This window comes from Corvus hawaiiensis, chromosome Z (assembly GCF_020740725.1).
Source record: "Corvus hawaiiensis isolate bCorHaw1 chromosome Z, bCorHaw1.pri.cur, whole genome shotgun sequence".
In the NCBI taxonomy this organism is placed as follows: domain Eukaryota; kingdom Metazoa; phylum Chordata; class Aves; order Passeriformes; family Corvidae; genus Corvus; species Corvus hawaiiensis.
This window is the reverse complement of record NC_063255.1, coordinates 74918478-74930193: the sequence shown is the minus strand read 5'-3', so window position 1 is coordinate 74930193 and position 11716 is coordinate 74918478. Positions and strand designations below refer to the sequence as shown.

Here is an 11716-nt window from a genome sequence, read left to right as displayed (position 1 = left end):
CTGGAAAGCAAGAATTCAGATCAGATGTTCAGCTGCTGAGAGAAATTTTTGTCCACTGCTCCCTTCATGATAGGGAAAGTTTCTGTTTGGACATAGGCTTTTCACCACTGGTGTTTCCTCCCCCTGTAACAGTACCACCAGTGGTTTGCTAAGGACTAGGCTTTGGCAGATTGCAGAGTTTGCTTTGGGATATGACTTGGAAAGAAAGTGAAATTGTCACTCATGGCAAGTTCCACTAATACCACACAAGTGTTTTTCCTTTTTTGGCCCCTGGGCTTTTAGAGAAGGGAAGGTGAGGAGGAACACAATAAAATCCATTTGAACTCTGCCTATAAATAGAAGATTACAGATTGTTGTTGACAAATTCATCCCTTGAATAATCTCAGAAGTGTTACCACAGGTCAAACCAGCAACATGCTCTGTATCACACCATATCTTATTAAGGATTAATGTGCTTTCAGAGAAAAGTTCACAAAAGCCTCCTTTCATCCTTAGATTTGCTTCCTAACCAGCTTTAATCAGATGAACTTTCATAACAAGTGCCCTTAGTAGTTATACATTTTCCCAAACAACATTGAGTCATTTGGCCTAATGCAGTGTTTCCCTTGGTGTATGAAAAAAAGGAAGCTTGCCACAGCAAAAACAGAATTTTACTTAGGAATTCAGAGCAGAGTCTTGTTCTGTGAAAGTGAAAAGAGGGTCTAGGTAGCAGCAGATGAAAATGTCCCATGTTTAAGCACCCATCTATTTGGTGCTTTTAGCATAGAGTAGATTTAAAAAATCTAGTTGTGGCATAGCTAGGTCTTAAGGAACAAGCTGTAAATGTACATGTGACCCTGCAGGATAAATACAAAACAACAACAGGAGTTTTTACCTAGCATTCAGCCCAGGATTCCTGTGACCCACAAATGGGCATGATTAAGGCACCAACACATATTCAGTGTGACCCATTAAAGGTTGATTTCATCAGCCTCCTGTCTGAGCAGAGCACAGAGCCACTTGGAGCAGGCAGAGCCCTCCCAGACTCTGTGTGCCATGAGATGCAGCTACGAGAGTATTGCTCTGGAAATGATGGAGAGTTACCAATTTTATGCGAATCCAGCGAAGGTAACACTTTTTAAATCTAATTTAAAGAACCAAGATGTCTAATCCAGGTGGAGAATGTTCAGTGTCCAGCCAGATGCCTCTGTGCCAAGAGATGCCTCAGCAACACTGTTGGGTTAAACTCCTTTTTTTGCCTGCTGCATGACAGACGTGGTGTTAGGGAAAGCAGCAGGCAACTCCATGCCTCGGGGAGAGGCATTTCATCTCTTCCCATCTCTGACATGATCCTTAGTGTTGCTCACATCGAATTTCACAGGAGGTGGTTCGACAGAGGATGTGTCATTCCAGATGGATTTGCACACGAGTGACTGAATCTTGTGACCTTGACTGGCATCTTTAGAAACACTGACAATAAATAAGCCCACATGTGTTGCCAGAACGCAGTTTTTTACCCAAGCAAATCCATTTTGGAGAAGCATGGGCTTTTCACCATCTACTCCTATTATCAACTCCACAGCCTATAGCATGCACAGCAGCCAGAGAACGGAAAAGATGCACTGCACTGTCACCAAAGAACAAAATAACTTCCCTGTGTTTTAAAGTCTTTTGTAAAGTACCAGCTCAAGGTGAGCCACACTGACTGCAGCATCTGACTGACTCAAGTCTTTCCTTTTGTCTCATTCCACTTAACTCCTCTGATTCACTGCAATTTAGATTCTATTAGCAAAAAAAGAAAAAGTGAAGACTCTGAGTCAGCTTTCCTGAACAGAATCAATTCGTCACTGCTGCTTCTCAGGAACCAGGAGGTTTTGATTCTGGAACAAAACCCTGACCCAGCACCTAGGAAGAGGAAGAGAGTGATCGTCCCACTCATCTTTCCAGTGTGCTTCAAAAAATGGGTTTTTAGATGTATATGTGTACACAGCACACATCCACAAATGTATTCATAGATCAGAAATTAATCTGCCATTAAAGCCAAAAGTAGCAGTTGCAATATAAGAGTGAGAGTACCTGTGTTGCAAAAGTGGGTTCTAAACCATTGTAAATATCATCATAATCAGGTCAGTGGAGTTAAGCTGTCAGCCTTTGACTTGGATGACAGGATCCCCCACCTTGAATTCACAGAATTCCATCAAAAGCTTAATTAGACTGCTGTGGGGAGGAGTAGGAATGGATCACAATCTGAATCAATTGAGTCTGAAGTACAAAAATGGAGCTGTGTCTTCTCTGGGGAGAATGGATTTGGCACCAAGGTAAGTTGCAGCTTCTTTTGGAAATACTTCCCAGCCCACATCTGTACAGATACTTTATATAAGACTACATCTATACCTCTGCAGTCTTTCAGACAGCTGGATCTGTCAGTCTTTGTTCACAATGGACAGCACCATAAACCTCCTTGATGTTGCAAGTAGCCATGGTCATCTGTAATGGTTCAGTGCTGTAATGGTTAATGGTTGGACTCGATCTTAGAGGGCTTTTCTGATGTTATTGTTTATTATTGTCTTAATGTTTCTATTCCTTCCTTCCTTCCTTCCTTCCTTCCTTTCCTTCTTTTCCTTCCTCTCCCAAAAATATCTAAGCCCAAACAGAAACAGATCTAATACTGAGAAAGTCTGGTTGTGCTGTGCTGCACAGTCCACAGTACACAAATTTTTGTGATGAAAAATGCTCATTTTGGTATTATGGTGTGGTACTTCGGGTGAGTAATAAACATCTAGAAGTTCTCAAATATATATTTTAGACATTACTGTAATGATCCATGTTTTCAGTAGCCCCCAAAATGCCAATAGAAATGTCATTTCCTTACAACCCCTTCCAAAACTGTGTTATGAGATTGTATTTGATAGACTAATTCCCCCCTTCTAAGCATTTAAACAGAAATAAAAACTCTTGTTTCCTTGTAGGACCAAAGGGAAAAGGACCACCAACACTTTTTGCCTTCTGGTCGTCTGGAACCAATGCAATTTTTAAATTTTTTTTTTTCTTTTTTTTTCTTCTTTCTCTTTTGTTGAAAACTGTTGGAGTTTTATCACCAGCTTTTAAAGACTAACGTAACAACACAGTAAAGGAAAGATAAAAATGTAGCAGATTAAAAGTAATTAAAAAAAATTAACCCCACAAAAGCCAGAAAGTTCACAGCACAGAAAATGCCTTCACAGTTCTGTTCAATTTATTTGGAAAAATGTGTTTTAAGTTGTTATAGTTTCTATCAAAATTGTGAAGACATCTATATGATAACAGCAGCTATTTGACCCAATAATTAGGACTGTGCTGAAAGAGGCATTATAAGCAGCCAAATAGGAAAGTTTTCACAAACTGAGCTCCTAGTGAACTAACCAGGGAAGGCCCCATTTGTTTTAATATTCTGCAACTCAGAGCTTCAAACCGTCCTGCCAACAGGAAATGATTCTCTTGAAAAAAAGAAAAAAAAAAGAGTGAATATATTCTAAGTGAATACCTTATATTTCTAATCACTTTATTTTTTAATTATAAAAGGATAGGAAAATTGATGGCACGGTGACTTTAAAAACCCTAAAGATTAAAAACAGCAGAAAGCATCAATCTGTTTGATTTGTTGACACTGCTGATTAACATGTTTTATTATAAAGAACAGGTCAAAAAATCCTTTAGTGCCCTAACTTGTGTTTTCCACAAAAGCAGTAGGTTTTGTGGTTTAAGATGTTATTGGCTGGAAAACACAAATCTTACGCAGTGCTTTGTGGCATGACTATCTAACAAAAAACCAAACCAAACCAAACCAAAAAAGAACAAGGGAAGCTTCATTTTCCTGTTTGTTAGTTCTGTCCAAGGCACTTTTCTCACCTCTGTCCTACGCTGGAAATAATGACAGCTCATTCTGCCTTTGATGAGCAGGGATAAAGGCAAATTGACACAGAGCACAGTCGGTTTCATGGCTCTGACGAGACTCGTTGCATAACGTCAGCAATTTCCTGCAGCTTGTACAACGCAGTGCCACGAGTAAACCTGTTGTTAGCAGTGGGTTTATTCCCCCTTGACAAGGCAGTCCTGCTGACTGGAACCCCTTGGTAGGTCTGTTTACGCCTGTGTGTGCTGAGCAGGGTGTGCTGAGCCGCTGGTTATTCGTGCACCTGACTGCTGCGTTAATCCCGCGGTGAAATCCGTGTCACCCCCGTGTCACCGCCTCCCAAGGAAGCACAGCTCTGGCCTCACCAGCATGTAGAAATGAGGATCTGATGATTGGGAAGCTCCTCTGACCCTCACCAGCAGAGCACCTGGTCAGTGTGTCTGGACAGAAGATCACAGATGGGTTTGAACTTGTGGGGCACAGATTCACAGGAAAACATGATGTTCTGGACAGACTTTCTGGCAAATGCCCTTTTCCCTTTGTGAAACACAGGGATTTTTGACACTGTTGACTCAGAAGGCTGCTTGCTATCACACTGGAAATCCAGGTTTTGTATTTCTTCCCCCACTAAGGACATGTTATCTCTTTTCCTGATTCCTAGACTCCTGATTCCTCCTTTTTCTTCCAAACGCCTGCTCTTTACAAGAGCCAAAGGGAAAGGGAATGGGATCTAATCTTAATCCTGCATGTCCAATTTTTACTTATATTGTGGAAAAGGACTGTGGTTTTGGCAACCGTAAACCATTGTCACAGGAACACAAAGCAGACATTGATTTTAAGGCCTTATGCTCTTCAAAGTGTGGTGGTGTACACCTGGAATAAGTTCACTCAAACGGAACGTTGTTGAGACAAGACCACTGGCAGCTCAGCAAAAGTTTGCTGCAGGTTAGACCCTAAAACACAGCCAGAAGAATGTTCTCATTACCTCTTGAGCTCTTAAGTAATCCAGAGGATATAGAGATAGAAATACTATTTAATTTCTTTTCTATTTACACTGAGAAATGCTGAGAAGACCAAACGTGCTTTTAAGGTTGGATCAATTTTTTTACAGTTCAAATATTTTAATCTATAAAATTAAACTTGGGACACTTTTCTGCAGGAAAATTTCCTTTCCTAGAAAGGCATTGTTTTTATACTCTCTTTTATACTTCTTAAAGAAGGGCAAGTGGATCAAAGGTTTTACAAATCCAAATATAAAATGAATAATTTTTCAATTAAAACAAATCATCCAGGTTAATCTGAAGTGTTTTGCTCCTTTCTTAATTGACAAACACATTTTGAGATATCCTGTTGCTATGGTCAACTCTAATTCAATCTGAAGGAGAATGCTTTTCCCAGTAACTTGCCAGGCTGATTCATAAAATTCAGAGGCATCCAAAATTCTCTCATTCCTTCTCCCAGAAATTGTCAAGGGCCATCTAGGCCGAGAAGAACTGCATGCAAAAAAGAAGAGAGAGGTGGTGAGAGGATCTTCAGAGGGAGAGTACAATCTGTACCTTGGCAGATTGTGATTGTTGGGTGGTGTTGAAAGGGGTCGCTTTGAAATAAGGCAAATGGGTTTCTCACACCGCCATGGTCGGCATCACCATGGAAATTCAGTGGGGTTAGTGATACTGATTATTCACTTTGAAAGGAATTTATTTGCAGGTTGGGACAGGATGGCTTTCAGTGTCAGTCCTGTCCTTAAAACTCAGAACAAAGCAAAACCCCAGGTTTGCAAACAAGCTGTCTCTGGGCCTTTTTTCAACACGTACTTATACAAAGCAGCATTCCAAGAACATCTAATTTTGATGTGTGGACCATGCTACATTTCTGAGTAAAGCAGGATACCAAGGCTTTCTCAGAAGCACCGGCAGGAGATACAAGGAAAGCAGCATTTGTTACTGTGCAGAAGGATTTCCACCACGTGGGAGGAACAGCACTGCCGTTGTCCTCCTGGCAGAAGGTGCGTGCTCGACTGACAGCAGAGCGTATCCAAAATGCAAGCCAACAGAAATGCCACCTTCCTTTGGCACCTGCCTCTGCAGGATGCTGCTGCCACGTGGCCAAACACACACCTGTGTGTGTCCATTCAACCTCCTTTGCTCTCCGGGCAGAGGGTGGGAAGGGAAACCTTGCGTGCCAGGCGGGTAGGAGCAGCCAGCTGCTGGCAGTGCCCCTCAGAAGGGCTTCTCTCACCTGCCTGCCAGGCACCATGGCAACTGCCAGCAACAACCTGCAAACAGCCACCCAGAACACTCCTGTTTGTGCCCCGTTGCCATGGGATGGGAGCTCCTACGTGGTCGGAGGAGAGCTTGTGGCTGCATGCAGCCCCGTGGGCATGTGAGTGCCTGTGACCCTGGCTGGTGGAGACCCACCAAGGACACACACAGCCAGGGGCTGTCCCCACACAGGGTATGGATCCTGCACTGGAAAACAAACCCAGCTTCTGAGGAAACCAACCAAATTTTGTTAACTTAGTCACACTAATTCAATTTATTACACTAGCAAGGGAACAGCGTGCTGTCCTGGCTGTAAAAAATCTGGGGGTAAGAGGAGCATATTTAGGATTGGTCTTTACCTTCAGGAGCCAGGGACACAGAGCAGGTCCACAGATGGTTTTGGCTGGGAGGTGTTTGTGTGGAAGCAGTGGTACCTGTAGGTTCCTGCTCCCTTCTCCACTTGGACAAAACTTCTGAGTCATCTTTGCCTTTGTGCCTCACAAGTTCAGTCACCTGTTGGTAACACCTGAGCACACTGTTGCCTTTCTTAGGGACTGCAGAAACGCACAGGGAGGTGTCACTAGCAGTCAGGTCAAGCATGTTTGCTGCATCAGGCTGAAGAAGAGAGAAAATATTAAAAAAAACCAAAAAACCATAAAAACACCAGGTAAGTATTTTTAAAACCATGGAGCTAATCATCTCTCCTTTGAGACAACGTGTATGGGTTTGGGATTCCTGTTTCTCTCTGTGGTGCTCAGGTGAGTGGCAAAGATTAAACTGTTGAAACTAGCATATTTTGGGTTTAAGAATGAACCCTGGGAGTGGGTGTTGCAGAAAGTTGTACTCCTCTCTAGACTTCATTAGAAATCCCTGACCTGTGCCTGTCTAAGACTTCTGCATGTACTGGCAATTGCATTGTCAGTAATAAGAACTGCTCATGAGTCTGTGGTTAAATCCAGCACACCTTCCTGTCCAGGTTAACATTTTAGGCCACAATCAGCTTGGACGTGGGAGCACTGTCTGTTGGATTGCAATGGGTAGATGTAACCTGGTTTTTTTCTTCTTTTTTAAATAAAGCTGAGGTAAATGGACAATGCTTTCCCTCAGGGAAATTTTCTCATCAGCTTGATTCATGGAAAGTTACTCATCTTCCTACCTCAAGGAAAGAATATGCATTTAATTCCTGAGAATAGACTATTACATCACATGAGCAAAGATGGTTTAACAGGAGGCAAAGCTGTGAGAACTTCCAAAGGCAGCAAAGTTTGCTATGAAATGAGATGCTCTTCAGATGAATTTGTGTAACATCTATAGGAAATACTTCACAATTAGTGTATTATAAACATTCTTGTCCCATGAGATGACCTAATACTACTGGCCTTTACCACCTCATATTTTGCTTGAACTGCAAGTTACAGCAGATGTTCTTGCGTTACTTAACTAATTGTCATCACTTGCTTGATTCATTCCATTATATTATTTGTGGTGTCCCATGAAAGTCTTGTAAAAGTGTGCTTGCACATCATTATTATAGGGTACTGATGTAAATGCCACAAGGTGAATGCTTAATAAATCATTGACCTCTGAGAAATGCATGTAACAAATATGTACTTGGAAGTATATGTACTTGGAAGTATAACATGGATGAAGAATTGCCATATGAGCTTATTTGGTCTGATTATTGACAGAGCAAAGTGGTATGAGAGTAAGGTTTCTGAGGTACAGGACACAAGCAGGTGTAATTATTTTTGTGATCAAAATTCACTGTGACTGAAGCCTTTTGATGTGGCTGAACACTGTTCTCACCTGACACTGCCTGCCCTTGTCTGATCTTAAATATGGATCAGAAAATCTTGCTGAAGGGTTGCCTGGAGTACCAAGACATAATATCGTTTTAATACAAAGTGCAGTTTTGTTGGCTTTCAAGAGCATGATTATATTTCTGAAAAAAAAAATAAGGCTTAAACTGGAATTTGCAGTAAATTTGTTTTCCTCTGCCCCTCTGAAGGTTAGGAAAACTTAAACTGCAACTGTAAAGGCTAAAAGAGTGATTAAGGCGTGGGATTAAGACTAGGAAATTGTTTGCCTTCCATTTTGCATTATGCACAGCACTTTCCTGGTCTGATGAATGAGAATAAATCTCTCCTGTTCCAGCAACTGCTCTGTGGTTTCTGGGAAGTCATTTAGACACGTGTCCATGGAGGTGAATAAGCAGATCCAACTGCAGATCCAGCTCACTTTGGAGGAGGCTGGATGTTACTGGGGAGGTGGAGACCTGTGCTAGCAGGGTGCTGTGCTTGGCCTGGGAAGCCCTGTGCTCACAGGCTGGGTTTGTTAGATTGAAAATAAAGTCATGGCAACACAGCCACGTGGCACCTCTCCAACACATGGCTCACAGGAGCTCGGGGCTGTCCACACATGTCTGTGTTAGCAAGACCTTGCTTTTCCTGGACTGGGTGCTCGTGGTGAACATCTGTGTTCCAGGTCCACGAGTGACACATTTAGTGCCACAAATTCCAAACCTGATTTTATTAAACTCCTTGTCCAGCTGTGGTCTCACCTTGGAGACGAGAGCTACAAAATCTCCTGGCTCCTCAAGGTCTGCTTGGTGGGGCCAGGACTGCCTCACACTTGAAAACACTGAGTTAGAAATCTCTTTGTCCATCTGACCCGCAAAGCTGGACCAATGGGTGTGTTCAGCACATTCCTGCCCAAACAGACCCTGCTCAAAACATTGGCTATAACATCTTTTTCATCCAGAGCTTCACTGGTTCATGTATTGGTTAGAAAAATAGACTGTACACCAGATTAAAGACACAGTGGTCAGCTGTAAAGCAGGTTTCCCATCCCTGTTTTATCTCACAGTTTGTCTTTTAGAGCACTTATTGCAATGGGGATGGATATGGAAAGTGGTCGGTCAGGCAATGCAGAACCACCAGGAAAAGCATGACATTGAACACGAGGCTTTCTTAAAATAGCTAGAAGTCAAAAAAAGTCACAATATGATAAAAATAAAAATAATTTTTTTAAAGGAATAAAAATAATTAAAAAAAAAAAAATGGACTAAGCTCTTGACCTGAAGGGAGAAAAGAAATGTGCTTACCTCAAAAGTACCCCTTTAAATTTTCCACAGGAGGGAAGGCCTCTTTCTGTAAAGCAGAGTAATAGGGGTTTAGTTGCGGCTGATGTGGATTCAGGAAACATCCTTCTCTTCTCTGTTTACTCTCAGCCACCTTAAGAAATTTCCAGCACAGTTAATCACCTCTTACCAATCTACACTGCAGTGGGAGAGCAGCCCTTATCTTGGAAGGTAAGACACTAAGCAGAGAAATATGTTCTGCACTATTACGTCAAAACTACCCCTGGGGTTTCTCCCTCCCTGTCAGATGGTAATGACAGCTCCACCTTATCTCACAAGGGTATGGTAAGGAAAGATGCTTGTTCTGTTATCTATGTTATTACTGGATTCATAAAGAAGGAGGGAAAACAGATACCACAGGAAAGGCCATTCTGGTTGCAGATCCTTATGACAGTTTGCAATTTCCTCAAGAAGAACCTATCAGGAAAGGTGGCCTAATATGAACTACAGTCTGAATAAAGAAGAGATTATTTGGGGGTTTTTTTGTCCTTCCCTATCCTGGCCATTTAAATATTCAATAGTTTAATACAGCAATAGAATCTAAAAAATATATAGAATCTGTTTGGAGAATATAAGGTTGCTATGTCCCTTGCTGTACCATTATTCTGAATATCACCATGGTTATTGCAATAAAAAGGTAGATTTTCTTTTCCTTTTGTAACTTAGTAGAATAGTGAATAAATATTTACTACATAACACAGAAACCAAGTCTTCAAACTTCTTTAAAACAAATTGTTGTTGATGGAGTGTATGCTGTTCTACTGATCTGCATGTGCAAACAAATATTCTTTGCATGGATTTCAGTAATTTTTATGTTAGTTTTGTGTTACAGCTAAAAAGAAGAAAAAATATTTTCAACAGAGCTTGCAGAGTTACTTCTTTTCTTTTCCTCTGATCACATCTAGAGCCTTTCTGCACACTACACTGTTCATCTAAGCCCAAACACTCCCGTGATAGTCAGATGCATGCGAGCTGATTCAATTCTTGGTGAAACAAAGAGAAAACCCAACCTGGAAAGCAGTCACTAATCTACAACTAAACAAATTAAACAAATTTTGACATGGCACAACTGAAATTTTTTCTTGACAAGATTTCCTTGGTCTCTTGCTCTCCAGCTAGTATTAATGTTTTTAAATTCCATTTGCTTGGTCAAAATATCAAACAGACAAATGCATTAGTCCCACATATGCGTGGATTCTGCTCTGACTACTGGGTACAGACTGGAAATGAGACTGAAAGTCAGCTGGACTAATCATGTCTTGTGGGTGGCTTTAGCAGGATCTCTTTCCAAACAGTCATCTAAACAAAACCTGGTCTGATTTTGGTAGGTGCATTCCCCGAACCATCTTCTGGTTGCAAAGATTTCTGAAAGAAGCCACGTCAATGAAACAAAGCCTGCCACTAGGAAGGAGCATGCAAAACTTGCAGAAAATCTTCATATGTTGTCATTTAATATTAAGTCATAGCTATGACAGTAGTTTTCCACCTCTTTCCTCAAACTGCTAATAAACCATTGGAATTGTATAAACCCATCAGTAAACTGCACTCAGCAGTACTCTAAGAAAGGACTTGTAACTCTACTGGCACAAAATCTACAAACAAGGTATCTTGTAAAAAAAATTCTCTGACTGGAGACGGGGGAAGCCCTACCCAAAAGGAACAATGTAATTAGATCTCTCTTATTACGCTGTGCTTGCGTAATTCCACCAGTGAGTAAGGTTTTGAACAGGAAGGAAGGTGGCCTTTGGCTGCAGAAGTGCAGGTAATAGCACTGACAGCCACTAGATCTGAATAGTTGATGTTAGCTCCCAAAGAGAGAAGCAATGGCTAAGGTGAAATAAATGAGAACATCTTGGCAACACCCCACACACTGTTTCTGTCCACTTGTGAAAGGCTACTGGAATTCAGTAATTTTGCATCTTTGCATAACTTGAAATTAAGGGCAGTCATAGATGTAACCTTCTTAGAGATTTTTATCTTCTACAAGACTACTTTTTATGCACAGCCAGGTTTTTTTCCTTTTTTTCCCTTTTTTTTTCTTTAATATACAGGAAAGTACTGTATTAACCCACACTTAACTGAGAGGGATAGCTCAGAAAGGGGCAATTTTATGTCAATGAGTTTACCAGGTGGCAAAACTGTGAATTATCAAAAGTTGTCTCGATGGAAAATAGAAGAATAATGACCTTATTCTTGGCTAGTTTGAATTAGTGCTGTTGGTTTGGGATTCTAAGATGAGTCCATGTCCAAATACTGAGCTTTGTCTGCTTGAGCCTGTGAATGAAACAGAAACTGTGCCTGTTACTCTTCAGGAATACTTCTAGATCTCCTGTGTCTGAAGAAGGAAACTGAAACCAACAAAAAGAGCAATATCAAGGTATTCCCCCTTTTGAAGGTGTTCTTCAGCCTCTCGGTGGAGCAGCTCTGTGTACCCTATTAGCGCTT

General features: G+C 41.3%; 2 long non-coding RNA genes across 3 annotated transcripts; one reads left to right on the top strand and one right to left on the bottom strand.

Moving 5' to 3' along the window:
- Positions 1-3176: 3176 nt before the first annotated feature.
- Positions 3177-9376, bottom strand: LOC125320573. Of its 2 annotated transcripts, none has more exons than XR_007201188.1 (3): positions 9236-9376; positions 6492-6747; positions 3177-5364 (listed from the first exon to the last, which is right to left on the bottom strand). It is a non-coding gene; the product is annotated as an uncharacterized LOC125320573 (long non-coding RNA). The 2 variants fall into 2 exon arrangements; XR_007201189.1 differs by having other exon boundaries at positions 3177-4311.
- On the top strand, positions 6714-10868 carry LOC125320574. Its single transcript, XR_007201190.1, has 3 exons — positions 6714-6799; positions 9362-9442; positions 10600-10868. It is a non-coding gene; the product is annotated as an uncharacterized LOC125320574 (long non-coding RNA).
- The last annotated feature ends 848 nt before the right edge of the window (positions 10869-11716 follow it).